Source organism: Miscanthus floridulus, chromosome 12 (assembly GCF_019320115.1).
Source record: "Miscanthus floridulus cultivar M001 chromosome 12, ASM1932011v1, whole genome shotgun sequence".
Taxonomy (NCBI): domain Eukaryota; kingdom Viridiplantae; phylum Streptophyta; class Magnoliopsida; order Poales; family Poaceae; genus Miscanthus; species Miscanthus floridulus.
Window position 1 is genome coordinate 66,710,618 of NC_089591.1, and position 6,403 is coordinate 66,717,020.

Genomic DNA, 6,403 nt, shown 5'->3' on the forward strand with positions numbered 1-6,403 from the left:
GGGCACTTGGCATGTCTTGATCCAGTGGGCAGACTTACCTGAAGCCGACGCCACCTAGGAGCCAGCTTGAAGAATTCCAGCGCTGAGTTCCCTGCCTTCTAGCTCGAGGACGAGCTGTTCGTCGAGGGGGGGGAGTGATGTTATGGTGGGAAAAGTGTACCGACGCCGTAACAAGAAGAGTGGCTGAGCAAGTCATGTGGAGGCATGCACCAGAGTGCGGTCACCAGGGTCCAGGCGTGGGAGCCACTTTGGCTTCAGCCGATTCAGTAGGAGTCAGTTATCAGTATTGCTATTTTGGTCGGAGTTTGTTAAGTCGAGTTTGTTAGCCCTTAGATTTAGGAGAGATTTGTTATTGAGTTAGTATAAGTGTCAAACATTCTGAAGTAATAGATTTTTAGCCTGGGATTGAGTTTATCTCCCCTTGGGCCCCCAGGCGTTACTGTTCACATCTTCCTGTTGTCGCCGAGTTCTCAGCCAGGCGCCTAGCACGGCGCCGCCAGTTCGTCGCCGGGGTTTCAAGCCCAGGCCTCCCCTCTCGCACTCCTACGCCCTCAGATCCTTAAGCTCCAATAGGCTGACTAAAGTTTAGTCATTGGTTTTAGTAGCTAAATTTTAGTCACCGGAAACAAACAGGGCCTTAGGTGGCATACAGTTCCATGCTTTGTTCGGGAAGAAATGCCGTGGGTGCATTCTACACAGCCGGCGAGTTTTTCATGATCAGAACATCAAGTTCAGAGTAGTTGGACGATAGACACGGGTCAGCCTGATACTGTACATTACTCGTTCGTTCAAGAGAAACTGTTGAAAGCGTTCTGAATCCCGAGGAAAGTCATGGCATGATGATTAGTCCTATCCTAGTTTAGATTTGTAAGAGGTGACATTCGAATAAAAGGGATCACATAACATCATAAGAATAACCAAACAATGTGCACCCGGAGACGAAAATGATCCCAATACTGTACTTTCTATTTACCCACTTTGCACAACGTCTGTTTTTTTATATGTCAAAATCTGTGCTGGGTTTCCCTCTTATATCTTAACAAGGAGATGACATCTCCATTATGTGAACTATCCCCCCCCAAAATGAATACCCAAAAGGAAAACAGAAAATAAACTCCTCCAGATTCACAGGGCAAATGGTGAGGCAGTCACAAGATTTGCCGATCATGTCAATAATCATTCTAACTCTTTTATTCCACGTTATTGCTATTGTTTGCTGTCCTCCAGAGTCCAGTATGTCTTCACAACAAGGAGGAGCTTCTCGCGGACGAGCGGACCATCTTCGTGATCCACGATCTGGCTATTCCATCTCATCCCGTCTGTGATGCTCTTTATCTTCACTAACATGTCCACGTCATCTCTGATGATGACCGTGCCCTCTGGCCTCAGAATTCTGTCCATTTCGAGCAGAATGTTCTCCGCCTCACATCTTGCAAAGCAGAGGATGAATTGTCAGTCTTTAACTGAGGTAGTAAAACGTTATCTTGAAAAATGAATTGCAGCAATGACAATTGATAGTTCCTAGATTAAAAGTTCATGGGAGATTCCTCAAAAGAAAAAGTTCGTGGGAATAGATTTACATAAAACAAATTTTGCTATTAAATTATGGCAGGACAATTTTTGCTAAAAGAGATAGAGAACAAGAGCAGAAACAACTAGCTAATTAGGACAGTCTACATTTCTGCAGTACCAGACTGAATTCTAAAGCAACAGTATGTTTTTACCTGCCATTGTACAGTGTGAACACTGAATCTGCATGAATGAGGTCGTAGGTCCGGGGATACGTGGACATGCCCTCACACCTGCAGTGAATTCAGATAGAGATTTCAGGTCAGGCAAGGACGAATGTAACCGTCTAACACGGAGGAGCCATGTTTGCAGTACGAATATGTACCAGTCCTGGTAGCTCCCAACGAGGCCACGCTCGTATATTATGCCAAGGGTTGTTGAGTTCCCCACAGTAGGGACCATGTTCATGACCCACAAGGGGTCATTAACCAATGCCGCAGCAAAGCCGCCAAACTTTGCATTCATATCGAGTAAGTTGCGGTACCGGCCTTCCTGGCCGAGTTGAGCAATCACGGACTTGTAGTGCCCAACTCTCTTCTTCCATAACTCGGTATCTTCCACAAACATCTCTGCCGTGACCCCCTCGATGCTGCCACTGGCAATCCTGGGCGGCACTGCAGTGAGCCTCTCCGGCCATTTCTTCAACGCGCCGCCGGCAACCTCCTTTAAGTCACTGACCTCTGGGAGTGGAGTTATACAAGCCTCCATCTTGTCATACCTAAAATCAATCACATGAATATGGTTAGTGATTTACCATAGAGTACCATGAGTTGAACTGAAAATGGTTAGCATGGTGCTGCACGTACCAGGCAGCATCTGGGTTTTGGTTAGAGCAGAAGGGTGGGGACTTGATAACTTTGTGGATGGCCTTGCAATGAATGTGGTTAGTAGGCTTCTGCCAGATAGCTATGTCGCCCTCCTCCTTGATCTTCTTCCAGCAGAGGCTCTTGGTAACTGACTCAATGGCTTTCTGCTCTGCATCCAGGTCTTCTTTAGTCCTGTCCCACCCCTTCCAGTGTTTCTTCCAGTTGATTGGTGGTCCAGACAAAATCCAATAACCTCCAGGCCGCAGGATACGATCAACCTCTATCAAGTAAAGCCCATCTTCACATACATGGGAGCATGAAGCGATGAGTAATCAGCTGAAGATACTGAATGCTTGTAGCATTGGGGGTATAGTAATTCAACATACCGTAAAGCTGCCACGGGACGAGGCAACGAGAGCAGTGTGCCATGTCAAAGGAACGTGCCGGATAGGTGAGCCGATTGGAGGCGAGGACTCCAATCATCGCCGGCACACCACGCTCTAGTGCAAACTGAACCTGCGCCTCGTGGGAGTCTCGTGGAGCGAAGGACATGGCAAGGATGTTGCGTGACAACAAGTAGGCTCCCCAGCTAGCCACCTGCACAGAGAAGCAAAATGAGCTTGATCATCAGTAAGAAATTCAGTTACCACACAGGTTTAGTTCCCAAATCAAGGAGCGCCATAATAGAAAAAAAATGCTATTACTGCAGGTCCTATGCATCGAACAATCAGATAAAAATGCCAAGGTCAAGTTAGCAACAATCACAACTGTTTGGTGCTGCATAAAGGGCGACCCGTTACAACGACGCCACAGGCCAGTGGCATAAACAACAGATACACCTTCCTGACGTCCAATCAAGAATTCGATGATATCGCAATTGCAAATATATGGTTGACAGCAGCATTATTGCAGAGATTTCAGATCTACTCATACGCTTCAGCAGTGATCCAGCTCAGTCTGTCACAGGAAACTGCGCGTGACAGTTCACTGCAGCTTGACTACCGTTACCAAGTGAAGGCCCGTTCGCAGACACAAAGCGTCTTATCGGGTCGGTGCACGAGGTTTTACATGGGCCAGACCCGTTTGCACGCACGAAACCTCTGACCCGAGAAGGGATTGGAAACTTCCGAGTTCCGACACCCGCAAAGCTAGCAAACGCCATTCCCCGACTCCCGAGATCTCCGATTGCTCTTCTCTAATCTCTGACTGAAATTGACCTCGAATTTGTGCGGACCTTCACAAGGCATTGTTGCGTGCACGTGATCATTTCAAGCAAATGGAGTGTGCGTTCATGTACGATTGCGAATGGAAGTGGCTTACCCCGCAGCCGGTGTCAAGGGCGGTGCGGATGGATCCGTCGTGGAGGGGAATAAGCTTGCCGATGTCGTCGATATAGGCGCCGGCGCCGCGAGGGAACATGGTGCCGCCCCCGGGGAAGCGGAACCTGTCGCCGTCGACGCGGATCCAATTCTGCACCGCCTTCTCGACGCTGAGCTCCTTGTGCGGCACGTTGGCGAACCAGGCGACGTCGCGGCTGGCCGGCCACGGGAACGGGTTGCGGTAGCCCTTGGGCGCCGGCACGAGGCACCGGAGGCGCTCGCCGTCCGCGGGGCAGTGGCGCTCCCGGTAGACGAGGCGGTCCCGCGGAAACCGCAGGGAGCGCTCCACGTCCTCGCAGGGCGTGTACTCGGAGTACTTGGCGGGGCACGCCTCGTAGCTGCGCTGGCGGAGCGCGGCCTCCGCCTCCATCCCCTCCGCCGTGTGGTGCGCGGCGAAGTCGAGCGGCCCCGCGGGGGGAGACGAGGAGGCGGCCGTCAGGGCGGGGGTGGCGCAGGAGACGGCGGTGGCGATGGAGACCGAGGAGGAGACGTCGCCACCGGCGGCGGGGCCCGCGGAGAAGCCGCCGTGGTGCCAGATGCCGAGGAGGTAGGACACCGAGCAGAGGACGGCGACGGCCGCGAGGTGGAGCAGCGAGGGGCGGCGCGCGGCCGCGGCCGCCGACGAGAGGTGCAGCTTCGTGGCGGTCGCGCCCACCGCCATGGCGTCGGCCGTTGGCGGCCCTGCTGCTGCTGCTTCTCCTTCTCTCCGCCTCCCCTGGCTGCCTGCTTTACGTGTGGTGCGCTCACTTAAAGCGCACGGCAGGCGCCTCGGATTGGGGTGCCCGGGTCGGGATTAGGTGGAGGCGGAGACGGAGGGAGGCCGTGAAAGGGAGGCGCACCGCATGTGCGTTCGATTTGATTACCACGGGAAGAGGTGGAGATGGGGGCAGAGGTGTGCGTTTTATTATGTGGAGTAAGCCAGGAAGCAAGCGGCTGCTGGTTGTAATTTTTGGCATGCAAACGGTCGCGCCTTGGGAACACCTGGCCTGGTCCCGTGATCTCCTGGAGCGTGACAGTTGTGATGTGTTGGGTTTTGGTATAGCATTGACTCGCTGGAGTTACTGTCGGATCTTTTTTGTTGACCACATCGTATAATGGCAATCATTGAGTACTCTCCTTCGGCTTCGGCTTCGGCTTCGGCTTCATCACTGGATCGACATCACAGTGCTTGAACTGCGCCTAGCCATGGTAAAGGTGCCTTGATGGTAATCACGGGGAAGTGAAAAAGATTTGTGGAGATAAAGGATTCATACCCTATCATGATTCTCCCGTTAATAAGAAAATAAGAAGCTTCGGAAAGGGTGGATATTGGATCTTGTATGATTAATGGGCATGTTCGGTTGGCTGGTTCATATCGTTGCTGGTTCGTTTATGTGAGAGAGAAGTACTGCTGGCTGATTCGCGTAAATAATAGCAATGTGAGGGGCTGGCCAGCCAGCCCCAGCCCAGCGATCAGGCGGAATGTGGTCAGTTACCAAGACTAGGGGCCCGTTTAGTCTCTTTTAGGTGCTGTTTGGTTTAGAAATTGTAACGCAAACGTCAATAGAATCAGAAAGCAGTGCTAACGGTAACAATGTAACAAATCACTGGCTTTGTTTGATTTTTGCACTGTAACGTAAATGAAAAATAAGAAGTTGCCCGGCGGCCGACAAGTTGCCGGTGCGAGAGCTCCTAGATCCATGCAGCTGTGTTTGCGCCGCCACCGCGCTGTAAGAACGTCAGCAGACCCATCACCGCGCTGCTAGCCTTGGGTCGAGATGCACCTATGTTCGCGCCACCACTGCCCTAAGCCCACCGGCCACCGCAGATCCATCCTTGGGGGTGAACGGGGCAGTAGAGCCTCGCCGTCGCCGTCCTTGCCGGATGCGTGCGCTTCCTCTGTGCGCTCGCGGGTGGCGACGAAGGCGGGGCGGGGTGGGGGTGGAGGCGGGTCTGCGGCGCTATGGAGGAGAGTCGCCATGAAACGCCGAGCTGAGGAGAAACGAGTCACGATCGGGAGTCGAAGACGATGGGTGTCGTGCTGCGTGGTCCCGTGCTATCCAATTACGTAGGGAATGGGAGGGGTATCAATTTTGTACACCACGGTATCTGATTACACGGGATTTGATTTGCGGAGGAGGCGGAAACAAACATGATTTAACGTAAACACTTACCATCGCAAAGGGATTACGTTACATTGAAGCGAACCGAACGATATCTTAGTCCCTTTTAACCAAATAGGAGGGACTACTAGAGGGACTTTTAGTCTCTAGTCCACTAGTCCCTTGGAAGAGGCTTTTTAGAACTAATGGACCACCTTTACAACCCTTATCCCTCCCTCTCTCTCCTCCCTCACCTCTGTCTAAAGGAAGAAGAAGGATATTTTAGTCTTTGTTTAGCCCTTTAGTCTCTTTTAGTCCCTGAAACCAAACATGTTATTTAGTCCCTCTTTTAGTCTTTAGTCTCTAGTCCCTAGAACCAAACAGGGCCTAAAACTATACAGATTAATGTCACTTTGATATGAGCCCTGGTTAATGGAGATACCATAGTAGAGATACTAGTATGGACGTGGCTAGCGTCTGGATGTCCGGACGCATGCGCCGCTACCCCCCGTCATGTGTCCTTAACCGGCCCGTCCACGTCTCGCCTGTTGCGTCCATCCGCAAGCAC

General features: G+C 51.8%; 1 pseudogene; it reads right to left on the reverse strand.

Moving 5' to 3' along the window:
* Positions 1-937: 937 nt before the first annotated feature.
* On the reverse strand, positions 938-4,612 carry LOC136497083 (probable methyltransferase PMT15; annotated as a pseudogene).
* Positions 4,613-6,403: the final 1,791 nt, after the last annotated feature.